Source organism: Artemia sp. Qi Xiang Cuo, chromosome 16, assembly GCF_049724085.1.
Source record: "Artemia sp. Qi Xiang Cuo chromosome 16, ASM4972408v1, whole genome shotgun sequence".
NCBI lineage: Eukaryota > Metazoa > Arthropoda > Branchiopoda > Anostraca > Artemiidae > Artemia > Artemia sp. Qi Xiang Cuo.
In genome coordinates, this window is record NC_142809.1 from 3,081,061 (window position 1) to 3,093,960 (window position 12,900).

The following is a 12,900-nucleotide window of genomic DNA, read 5'->3' on the forward strand; positions in this document are numbered from 1 at the left end:
TTTATCTTTATATGCAAGAACAAAGCAGGTGGTATCAAAGTATTACAAGTAGAAATGAGAACTTGCGCTTGAATTTTTTACTCCAACTAAAATCTATAGTGAATCTAAATTTCAGTCTGGAGGGGGGGGATACAATTGTACATGCGGCTCATAGAGTTATGATGAATTTTCGAAAAAACCCAAAAATCGTTTGGGTTCACTACCCCCGTGATAGATGATTTTTAATTGAAGAAATTTTTCAACGGTCCGAGACAGGCATCTTAAATTTTGGAGTTTGTGAGATTCTTTGGGGAGTATGGTCATTTTTTGCTCTTAAATGGCACGACTCAAGTACCGAAATGCTTTTTATTTTGTTTTCTTGTGTGATAACAGTGTTAATTATTTGCTAATTTTGCGAAAAATTTGAAAGCATAAACACATGCTCGACGTAAACAATGAGAGAAAAAGGAAAAACTGTCAAGAAAATCAGTACAAAAAAACGAACTTAATATCAAGGCAACAGAAAGGGCTCAGTGCAAGTCTGTTTGGTAATATTTAGTGGTCACCCTGTCGAAAAAGAAACATAATAATAAAACAATTCTGGTAGCTTAGATTTTACATTTACTGGCAATTATAGCCTAGCTAAGAAACAGACTTTAAAATCAGAATTTCATCCTAAATCCAAATATATCATCCATTTGGGGATAAATATTGAGCAGTCCACTTTTCTGACTTACAAATAAAGTGAACATACCACTCAATGCCTTTTTTATGCTCTTCCCAAATAGCCTAGGCTATAATAAATCATTTTTGTCAGAAATGAATTTTACCCCCACCCCTATATATACCAATTCAGGGTAGGCTATACATTTGCACATTGGGGGGGGGGATTTTAAAATTACCTCATTTACTTCAGAAATAAAATCGCCCCCCCCCCTTTAATGTGCAAATATTACCCTATTGTGCTAATAAAAGTTCATGGTAAATTTGCAGTGGGACATACAATTTAGCTAGGATGAAATTGAAAACATAATTTGTTGTTTTTTTGTGCTCTTTCATAATTCATATAAATACATTTAGGGCCCCTTTAAGGGCTCAAGATGTAATTTGCACCAGAAGCAATTGTTGAATTATGAAAAAGCATAAAAAAGGCATCAAATGATGCTTTCACTTTCATCCTAGCTAAAGTATAGGGCCACCTAGAAATTTACTGACCTTCAAAGATGGTTCTTTTTCTCTTATTTTAGATATGTTTTATATACCTCTGTTACATTACTCTTCTTAAAACCATTTTACTCATAAATTTAATCACAGTGAGAAAACTAAGAATAAAAAATACACAGAAAATATATGATTTGGGCTATATATTTGGGTAAGGTTAGAAAGGTTAGCTTAAAATTGTATTTGCTAGTAAAAAATTATTATATTCAGAAAGAGCATAAAAGAACATCAAATAGTAGGCCCTATGTTCATTTAATTTGTAATGTCAGAAATGTAGACTCCTTGCTATTTACCCTTTTGGGTATTAATGTGCAAATGGGACTCTTGAGAATATTTTAAGTTTCATTTAGGCTATTTGAAATTTAATGAAAATAAAGTAGAATCTACAAAGTCAAACTTAAAACAAATAAAAACTATTGCAGTCAGGAGTTTGGCTACTATTCCCATCACCTAACACAGAAGTCAAAAGTCTATTGCATCATTTGTGCTTTGCAAAAAGTGAATTATGTTACAGTATTTTTTTTTATATCTACAATATTGAAATAAATTAACAAAACAATGTGAAATAAAAACTTGAATTGCTGAGTTCTTATGTTTTAGTAGGGTATCATTATAGCAAATCGAAGGCAGTCTTGCAAGATAACCTGAATAAACTTTAAAGTGAATTGCAGTCAATCAGACTTTTTATTGACATATAAAAGTGCAAGTTTCTAACTTTCAACATGTCTAAAAGTGATAGTGCTACCCTTGTGAATCATCCAGTCCCTGCTGTGTTGGAATTGAAATACCTCAGCCTAATGATTTTTGAAATGCACCTCAAAACCAGGAAAACCATCATGAACCACACAACCACCACCTTTAAACATACTTACAGGACTGTTGTTCCAAATTTCAGGGATTTGCTTGCTTCAATGGTTCTTATCTGTTATAGCATCTATGTATATAGAAGTTAAGTAGAACCTCTTTCTCTGATGCTCATTCCTAATGAAATATCACAAAATATGATGAAAATATAATACTTTATTAACAAAATTACAAAAAACTACAGAAGAAACTTATAGAATATAAATAGGTAGGGTACATTAGGGAGGATAAGGGTAAAGTTTTTGGACAGTGTCAACTTAGAAAACAATTCTTACTTCATAGTATGCCAAATAATTGCCTCAAGGGCCACATGTGACCTGCGGGCCACGGGTTTGCTGACACATGCTCTATATAATGGAGAATTGTTAGTATTGAAATTTTTTTTCCCTTGCAAAGTGATTTTTTTGCTCAATGGTTCTTCAGTAATTCCTATTTCAGCATTTTCTGTGTTGCTACCTGCAGCTTATTAATGTGCACTGTGATATTTTGTACTACATACTTAATGTACTTATAGGGACTTGATTTATTGGAGTGAATTATTGTGGTCTAAAAGGGTAGTAAGAATTTAGTATAGTAATTAAAATTTGCTTATTTCCTTACCTTAGACCTTAGAGTCTCCTCTGCCTCCAGAGGTGCTTAGGGTATCCAAGAAAGAGGCAACAACCATTCTCTTATTGCTGCAGCCACCAAAAATTATCCCATTGGGGTTGGAGTGAGACATGTAGATTTATGAGGTCAGCTCGATAGCTGTGTTGTTGGGGCGATTTTTGGGTGCCCTCAATTTTTGGGAACCTAAAAAAGAAAATGTTAAGTATTATTCATGTGCTTAAAAATATTTTATAAAATAATATATTACTAACTCGCTTTATCTTCACTCTTTTCCCTATATTGTTGAATGCAATGTGACCACAAAAAGTAAAATTTTCGGATCATATACACTTGACTAATATCATTTTTAAAAAAAGAAACATAAATTAATTTCATTATGAACAACCTTTATGATACCATATTGTACCCAAATAGAACCTGAAAAATAAAATTGTTAAATATTAGTTATATGCTTAATAGAATTTTAAAAAAATACTACATAAATTACTTACATGATCCTTAAGCTTTCTTCTTACATATTGAATGAAAAGTGAACCTGAAAAAGAAAATTGTTAACGTTTATTCATATGCTTAAGAGAATTTTTTTAAAATAATATATACCTTACTTACATGTATTTACGCTTTCTTCTTCTATGTTGAATCCAAAGGGAACCTGAAAAAGAACAATGTTAACCATTAGCCATATGCTTAAGAACAATTTTTTATAATAATATATACCTTACTTACATGATCTTTAAGCTTTCTTCTTCCATGTTGAATCCAAAGGGAACCTGAAAAAGAACAATGTTAACCATTAGTCATATGCTTAAGAACATTTTTTTAAAATAATATATACCTTACTTATATGATCCTTAAGGTTTCTTCTTCCATGTTGAATCCAAATGGAACCTAAAAAAGAAAAATGTTAACTATTAGTCTTATGCTTAAGAACATTTTTTTAAAATAATATATAACTTACTTATATGATCCTTAAGCTTTCTTCTTCCATATTGAATCGAAAGGGAACCTGAAAAATAAAAATGTTAACTATTAGTCATATGCTTAAGAACATTTTTTTTAAATAATATATAACTTACTTACATGATCCTTAAGCTTTCTTCTTCCTTTTTGAATGAAAAGGGAACCTGAAAAATAAAAATGTTAGCTATTATAAATACGCTTAAGAACATTGTTTTAAAATAATATATGACTAACTTGCACGATTCCTAAGTTTTTCTATTCCATAGTAAATCGAAAGAGAACTTGAAAAGGAAAAGCGTTAACTATTAGTCATATGCTTAAGAACATTTTTTTAAAATAATATATAACTTACTTATATGATCCTTAAGCTTTCTTCTTCCATGTTGAATCAAAAGGGAACCTGAAAAAGAAAAATGTTAACTATTAGTCATATGCTTAAGAGCATTTTTTAAAAATAATATATAACTTACTAACTTGATCCTTAAGCTTTCTTCTTCCATGTTGAACCAAAAGGGAACCTGAAAAAGAAAAATGTTAACTATTAGTCTTATGCTTAAGAACATTTTTTTAAAATAATATATACCTTACTTATATGATCCTTAAGCTTTTTTCTTCCATGTTGTATCAAAAGTGACCATTAAAAATAAATTTGTCAAATATTAGTAATATTCTCAGTTACATTTTTTTAAAATAATATATAACTTTATTAAATAATACTTAATCTTTCTTCTTAAATTTTTTATTAAAAGGGACTCTTAAAAAGAACAATGTTAACTATTAGTCATATGCTTAAGAACATTTTTTAAAAATAATATATAACTTACTTACATGATCCTTAAGCTTTCTTCTTCAATGTTGAATCGAAAGGGAACCTTAAAAATAAAAATTTTAACTATTAGTCATATGATTAAGAAAATTTTTTTTAAATAATATATAACTTAATTAGATGATCCTTAAGCTTTCTTCTTCCATGTTTAATCAAAAGGGAACCTGAAAAAGAAAAATGTTAACTATTAGTCATATGCTTAAGAACATTTTTTTTTAATAATATATAACTTACTTACATAATCCTTAAGCTTTCTTCTTCCATGTTGAATCAAAAGGGAATCTGAAAAGGAAAATGTTAACTATTAGTCATATGCTTAAGAACATTTTTTTTAAATAATGTATAACTTACTTACATGATCCTTAAGTTTTCCTCTCCCATGTTGAATTAAAAGGTAACATTAAAAGGAAAAATGTCAAATAGTATAAACAGTCTTAATAAAATTTTTTAAAAATAATAGCGAACGTACTAAAATGATCCTTAAGCTTTCTTCATCCCTGTTGAATCAAAATGGACCCTGAAAAAGAAAAATGTTAACTATTATTCATATGCTTAAGAACATATTTTTAAAATAAAATATAACTTACTTATTTGATCCTTAAGCTTTCTTCTTCCATGTTGAATCAAAAGGGAACCCTAAAAATAAAAATGTTAACTATTAGTCTTATGATTAAGAAAATTTTTTTTTAAATAATATATAACTTACTTACATTATCCTTAAGCTTTCTTCTTCCATGTTGAATCAAAAGGGATCCTGAAAAAGAAAAATGTTAACTATTAGTCATATGCTTAAGAACATTTTTGTAAAATAATATATAACTTACTAATTTGATCCTTAAGCTTTCTTCTTCCATGTTGAATCAAAAGGGAACCTGAAAAAGAAAAATGTTAACTATTAGTCTTATGCTTAAGAAAATTTTTTTAAAATAATATATAACTTACTTACATGATCCTTAAGGTTTCTTCTTCCATGTTGAATCGAAAGGGAACCTGAAAAAGAAAAATGTTAACTATTAGTCATATGCTTAAAAACATTTTTTTTAAATAATATATAACTTACTTACATGATCCTCCCTATTTCTTAGTCCTGGTATAGTAGATTAGGAAATATAAAAAGAACAATGTTAAACTTTAGTCTTATTTCGTATGGTATTTTTTTAAAATAATATATAACCAACTCTCATGATCTCTACGCTTTCCTCTTCTTTGTTGAATACAATGGGAACCTGAAAAAGAACAATGTCAACTATTAGTCATATGCTTAAGAAAATTTTTTTTTAAATAATATATAACTTACTTACATAATCCTTAAGCTTTCTTCTTCCATGTTGAATCTAAAGGTAACATGAAAAAGAAAATTTTAACTATTATTCATATGCTTAAGAACATTTTTTTTAAATAATATTTAACTAACTTACATGATCCTTAAGCTTTCTTCTTCCATTTTGAATCAAAAGGGAACCTGAAAAATAGAAATGTTATCTATTAGTCATATGTTTAAGAACATTTTTTTTAAATAATATATAACTTAATTACATGATACCTAAGCTTTCCTATTCCATGTTAAATCAAAAGGGAACGTGAAAAAGAAAAATGTTAACTATTAGTCTTATGCTTAAGAACATTTTTTATAAATAATATATAACTTACTTACATGATCCTTCAGCTTTCTTCTTCCATGTTGAATCAAAAGGGAACCTGAAAAAGAAAAATGTTAACTATTAGTCTTATGCTTAAGAAAATTTTTTTAAAATAATATATAACTTACTTACATGATCCTTCAGCTTTCTTCTTCCATGTTGTATCAAAAGGGAACCTGAAAAAGAAAAATGTTAACTATTAGTCTTATTCTTAATAACATTTTTTTTTAAATAATATATAACTTACTTACATGATCCTTCAGCTTTCTTCTTCCATGTTTTATCAAAAGGGAACCTGAACAAGAAAAATGTTAACTATTATTCATATGCTTCAGAACATTTTTTAAAAATAATATATAACTTACTTACACGTTCCTTAAGGTTTCTTATTCCATGTTGAATCAAAAGGGAACCTGAAAAAGAAAAATGTTAACTAATAGTCTTATGCTTAATAACATTTTTTTAAAATAATATATAACTTACTTACATTATCCTTAAGAATTCTTCATCCCTGTTGAGTCAAAAGGGAACCTGAAAAAAAAAATATCAACTATTAGTCATATGCTTAAGAACATTTTTTAAAAATAATACGTAGTTTACTTACATGATCCTTAAGCTTTCTTCTTCCATGTAGAATCCAAAGGGAACCTGAAAAAGAAAACTGTTAACCATTAGTCATGTGATTAAAAACATTTTTTTAAAATAATATATAAGTTAATTACATGATCCTCACGCTTTCTTCGTCTAAGCATAGTCAACCGGGAGAAAGAAAAAGAAAAATGCCATCCAAGAGCCTAGGGCATACTGACATTTTTTTAAATAATATATAGCTTACTTACACGACCCCTTAGTGTTCCTCGTACAGACTAAATCCCAATGGACCCAGATATAGAAAAATGCCGACCATTTTACATGTTATTAAGATCATTTTTTTTAAATAATATATAACTTACTTAAATAATCCTTAATCTTTATTATTCCATGTTGAATCGAAAGGGATTCTGAAAAAGAAAAATGTTAACTATTAGTCATATGCTGAAGAACATTTTTTTAAAATAAAATATGACTTACTAACTTGTTCTTCAGCTTTCTTCTTCCATGTTGAATCCAAAGGGACCCTGAAAAAGAAAAATGTTAACTATTAGTATTATTATTAAGAATATTATTTTATAATAATATATTACTTACTAACATTATCCTTAAGGTTTCTTCTTAGAAGTTTAATCCAAAGGGACCATGAAATGGAAAAATGTCAACCATTAGTCGTATTCCTTGGAAAATTTTTTTCAAATAATATATAACTTATTCACATGATACGTAAGCTTTCCTTTTCCATGTTCAATCAAAAGGAAACCTTAAAAGGCAAAATGCTAACTATTAGTCATATGCTTAAGAACATTTTTAATAAATAATATATAAATTAACTACCTTATAATTAATCTTTCGACTTCTATTTATTATCAATACGTAAACAGAAATGGAAAATGTCAAACATTCTTCATATTCCATTGTACATTTTTTTTAAATAATATATAACGTACGAACTAGATCATTCTTGGTTCTTCACACCTGTTGTTACGAGATGGAAAGTTACATGGAAAAATGCTAAATGTGAGTGTTATTTTTTGTAATATTTTTTTAAAATAATATATAACTTACCGGCATGATTCTTAAGCTTTCCTCATCCTTGTTATATCAAAAGAGAACTTGAAAAAGAAAAGTGTTAAATATTAGTCATATGATTAAGAACATTTTTAAAAAATAATATATAACTTACTTACATGATCCTTAAGCTTTCTTCTTCCATGTTGAATCAAAAGGGAACCTGAAAAAGAAAAATGTTAACTATTAGTCTTATGCTTAAGAACATTTTTTTAAAATAATATATAACTTACTTACATGATCCTTCAGCTTTCTTCTTCCATGTTGAATCAAAAAGGAACCTGAATAATAAAAATTTTAAATATTAGTCATATGCCTAATGATATTTTTTTAAAATAATATATAACTTACTAACATGATCCTTAAGCTTTTTTATTATATGTTGAATCCAAAGGGACCATGAAAAAGAACAATGTTAACCATTAGTCATATTCTTAAGAACATTTTGTCTAAATAATATATAACTTACTTACATGATCCTTAAGCTTTCTTCTTCCATGTTGAATCAAAAGAGAACCTGAAAAAGAAAAATGTTAACTATTAGTCTTATGCTTAAGAAAATTTTTTTAAAATAATATATATTTTACTTATATGATCCTTAAGCTTTCTTCTTCCATGTTGAATCAAAAGGGAACCTGAAAAAGAAAAATTTTAAATATTAGTCATATGATTAAGAACAATATTAAAAATAATATATGACTTAAGATTTATTCTTGAAGGTTTAATCAAAAGGGAACCTGAAAAAGAAAAATATTAACTATTAGTCTTATGCTTAAGAACATTTTTTAAAAATAATATGTAACTTACTTACATGATCCTTAAGCTTTCTTCTTCCATGTTGAATCGAAAGGGAACCTGAAAAAGAAAAATGTTAACTATTAGTCATATGCTTAAGAACATTTTTAAAAATAATATATAAGTTACCTACATGATCCTTAAGCTTTCTTCTTCCATGTTGAATCTAAAGGTAACCATAAATATAAAATTTTTAAATATTATTAATTTTATTAATAACTTTTTAAAAATAATATCTAAATTACTTACATGATCATTCAGCTTTCTTCTCCCATGTTGAATCAAAAGTGAACGTGAAAAATAAAAATATTAACTATTAGTCATATATTTAAGAACATTTTTTATAAATAATATATAACTTACCTACTTGATCATTCAGCTTTCTTCTTCCATGTTGAATTTAAAGGTAACCTTAAAAAGAAAAATGTTAACTATTATTATTATTATTAAGAACATTTTTTTTAAATAATATATAACTTACTTACTTTATTCTTCAGCTTTCTTCTTCCATGTTGAATCAAAAGGGAACCTGAAAAAGAAAAATGTTAACTATTAGTCTTATGCTTAAGAACATTTTTTTTAAATAATATATAACTTACTTACATGATCCTTAAGCTTTCTTCTTCCATGTTGAATCAAAAGGGAACCTGAAAAAGAAAAATGTTAACTATTAGTCATATGCTTAAGAACATTTTTTTTAAATAATATATACCTTATTTACATGATCCTTCAGCTTTCTTCATACATGTTGAATCAAAAACGAACCTGAAATATAATTTTATTTAACAAGAGTCATAATTTTTTTAGCAATATACTTAAAAGAAGATGTAACGGATTTACATAATCCTCAAGCTTTCTTCTTCCATGTTGACTCGAAAGGGACACTGAAAAAGAAAATGTTAAGCATTAGCTTAAGAACATTTTTTTAAAATAATATATAAGTTACTTATATTATCCTTAAGCTTTCTTCTTCCATGTTGAATCGAAAGGGAGCCTGAAAAAGAAAAATGTTAACTATTAGTCATATGCTTAAGAACATTTTTTTTAAATAATATATAACTTACTTACATGATCCTTAAGCTTTCTTCTTCCATGTTGAATCCAAAGGGAACCTGAAATATAAAAATTATAGCTATTATTCACATGTTTAAGAACATTTTTTAAAAATAATATATAACTAACTTGAATGACCCCTCATCTTTCCTCTTTCATTTTAAATCGAAAAGGAACTTGAAAAGGAAAAGTGTTAACTATTAGTCATATGCTTAAGAGCATTTATAAAAAAAAATATATAGCTTGCTTATATGATCCTTACGCTTTCTTCTTCAATGTTGAATTAAAAGGGAACCTGAAAAAGAAAAATGTTAACTATTAGTAATATGCTTAAGAACATTATTAAAAATAATATATAACTTAAGATTTATTCTTCCATGTTGAATCAAAAGGGAACCTGAAAAAGAAAAATATTAACTATTAGTCTTATGCTTAAGAACATTTTTTAAAAATAATATGTAACTTACTTACATGATCCTTAAGCTTTCTTCTTCCATGTTTAATCGAAAGGGACCCTGAAAAATAAAAATTTTAACTATTATTAAAATTATTAATAAAATTTTTAAAAATCTAATGTAACTTAACTACATTATCCTTAAGCTTTCTTCTTACAAGTTGAATAGTAAGGGAACGTGAAATAGAAAAATTTTAAATATTTGTATTATACTTAAGAACTTTTTTAAAATAATATATAACTTACTTACATGATCCTTAAGCTTTCTTCTCCCATGTTGAATCAAAAGGGAACCTGAAAAAGGAAAATGTTAACTATTAGTCTTATGCTTAAGAACATTTTTTAAAATAAAATATGACTTACTTACATGATCCTTAAGCTTTCTTCTTCCATGTTGAATTAAAAGGGAACCTGAAAAAGAAAAATGTTAACTATTAGTCATATGCTTAAGAACATTTTTTTTAAATAATATATAACTTACTAATTTGATCCTTAAGCTTTCTTCTTCCATGTTGAATCAAAAGGGAACCTGAAAAAGAAAAATGTTAACTATTAGTCTTATGCTTAAGAACATTTTTTTAAAATAATATATAACTTACTTAAATGATAATTAAGGTGTCTTCTTCCATGTTGAATCAAAAGGGACCCTGAAAAAGAAAAATGTTAACTATTAGTCTTATGCTTAATAACATTTTTTTTAAATAATATATAACTTACTTATATGATCCTTAAGCTTTCTTCTTCCATGTTGAATCCAAAGTGAAACTGAAAAAGAAAAATGTTAACTAATAGTATTATTCTTAAGAAGATTTTTTATAATTAATATATAACATATTTAAATTATCTTTAAGATTTCTTCTTCCATGTTGAATAGAAAGGGACACGGAAAAAGATAAATGTTAACTATTAGCTTAATAAAATTTTTTTAATATTGTATATAAGTTAATTATATGGTCGTTAATCTTTATTTTTACATGTTTAATCAAAAGTGAGCTTGAAAAAGAAAAACGTTCGATCTTAGTCTTGTACTTAATGACAATTTTTTATAATAATATACCTTACTTTCATTCTCCTCCCGATTTGTTCTTCGTTGTTGTGTAAGAAGTAACGCTTAAAAAGAAAAATTTTAACCTTTAGACTTATTTTTAAGAACATTTTTTTTAAATAATATATAACTTACTTAAATAATCCTTAAGCTTTCTTCTTCCATGTTGAATCTAAAGGGAAACTGAAAAAGAAAAATTTTAACTATTAGTCATATGCTTAAGAACATTTTTTATAAATAATATATACCTTAATTATATGATACTTAAGCTTTCTTATTCCTTGTTGAATCAAAAGGGAACCTGAAAAAGAAAAATGTTAACTATTAGTCTTATGCTTAAGAACATTTTTTTAAAATAATATATAACTTACTTACATGATCCTTCAGCTTTCTTCATCCATGTTGAATCAAAAAGGGACCTTAAAAAGAAAAATGTTAACTATTAGTCATATGCTTAAGAACATTTTTTTAAAATAATATATAGCTTATTTACATAATCATTAAGGTTTCTTTTTCCATGTTGAATCGAAAGGGAACCTGAAAAATAAAACTGTTAACTATTAGTCATGTGCTTAAAAAAATTTTTTTAAATAAAATATGACTTACTTATATGATCCTTAAGCTTTCTTCTTCCATGTTGAATCAAAAGGGAACCTGAAAAAGAAAAATGTTAACTATTAGTCATATGCTTAAGAACATTTTTTTAAAATAATATATAACTTACTTACATGATCCTTAAGCTTTCTTCTTCCATGTTGAATCAAAAGGGAACCTGAAAAAGAAAAATGTTAACTATTATTAGTATGCTTAAGAACATTTTTTTTTAAATAATATATAACTTACTTAAATTATCATTAAGCTTTCTTCTTCAATGTTGAATCGAAAGGGAGCCTGAAAAAGAAAAATGTTAACTATTAGTCATATGCTGAAGAAAATTTTTTTTAAATAATATATAACTTATTTATATGATCCTTTAGCTTTCTTCTTCCTTATTGAATCTAAAGGTACCCTGAAAAAGAAAAAATGTTAACTATTATTAATATGCTTAAGAAAATTTTTTTTTAAATAATATATAACTTACTTTCTTTATCCTTCAGCTTTCTTCTTCGATGTTGTATCAAAATGGAAAGTGAAAAATAAAAATTTTAACTATGAGTAGTATTATTAATAACATTTTTTTTAAATAATATATAACTAACCTACATTATCCTGCAGCTTTCTTCATACATGTTGAATCAAAAAGGGACCTTAAAAAGAAAATTGTTAACTATTAGTTTTATGCTTAAGAACATTTTTTTAAAATAATATATAACTTATTTACTTGATCCTTCAACTTTCTTCTTCCATGTTGAATCAAAAGGGAACCTGAAAAAGAAAAATGTTAATTATTAGTCATATGCTTAAGAATATTTTTTAAAATAAAATATGACTTACTTACATGGTCCTTAAGCTTTCTTCTTCCATGTTGAATCAAAAGGGAACCTGAAAAAAAAATGTTAACTATTAGTCATATGCTTAAGAACATTTTTTAAAATAATATATTACTTACTTACATGATCCTTAAGCTTTCTTCTTCCATGTTGAATCAAAAGTTAACGTGAAAAATAAAAATGTTATCTATTATTAATATTATTAAGAACATTTTTTTTATATAATATATTAATTACGTACTTGATCCTTCAGCTTTCTTCTTCCATGTTGAATTAAAAGGGAACCTGAAAAAGAAAATGTTAACTATTAGTCTTATGCTTAAGAACATTTTTTAAAAATAATATATAACTTACTAACATGA

The 12,900-nt window shown here is 26.3% G+C and overlaps 1 protein-coding gene across 3 annotated transcripts in view; it reads left to right on the forward strand.

Moving 5' to 3' along the window:
* Window positions 1-411: 411 nt before the first annotated feature.
* LOC148942482 (FAD-dependent oxidoreductase domain-containing protein 1-like) overlaps window positions 412-12,900 on the forward strand; it is a 66,565-nt gene continuing 54,076 nt past the window's right edge. For 2 of the 3 annotated variants that reach the window (XR_016143072.1, XM_089102270.1), the window contains exon 1: window positions 412-527. The gene's annotated coding sequence lies outside the window, so the exon portion shown is untranslated. The remainder of the gene's footprint in view (window positions 528-12,900) is intronic. The other variant, XR_016143073.1, reaches the window with a different exon arrangement.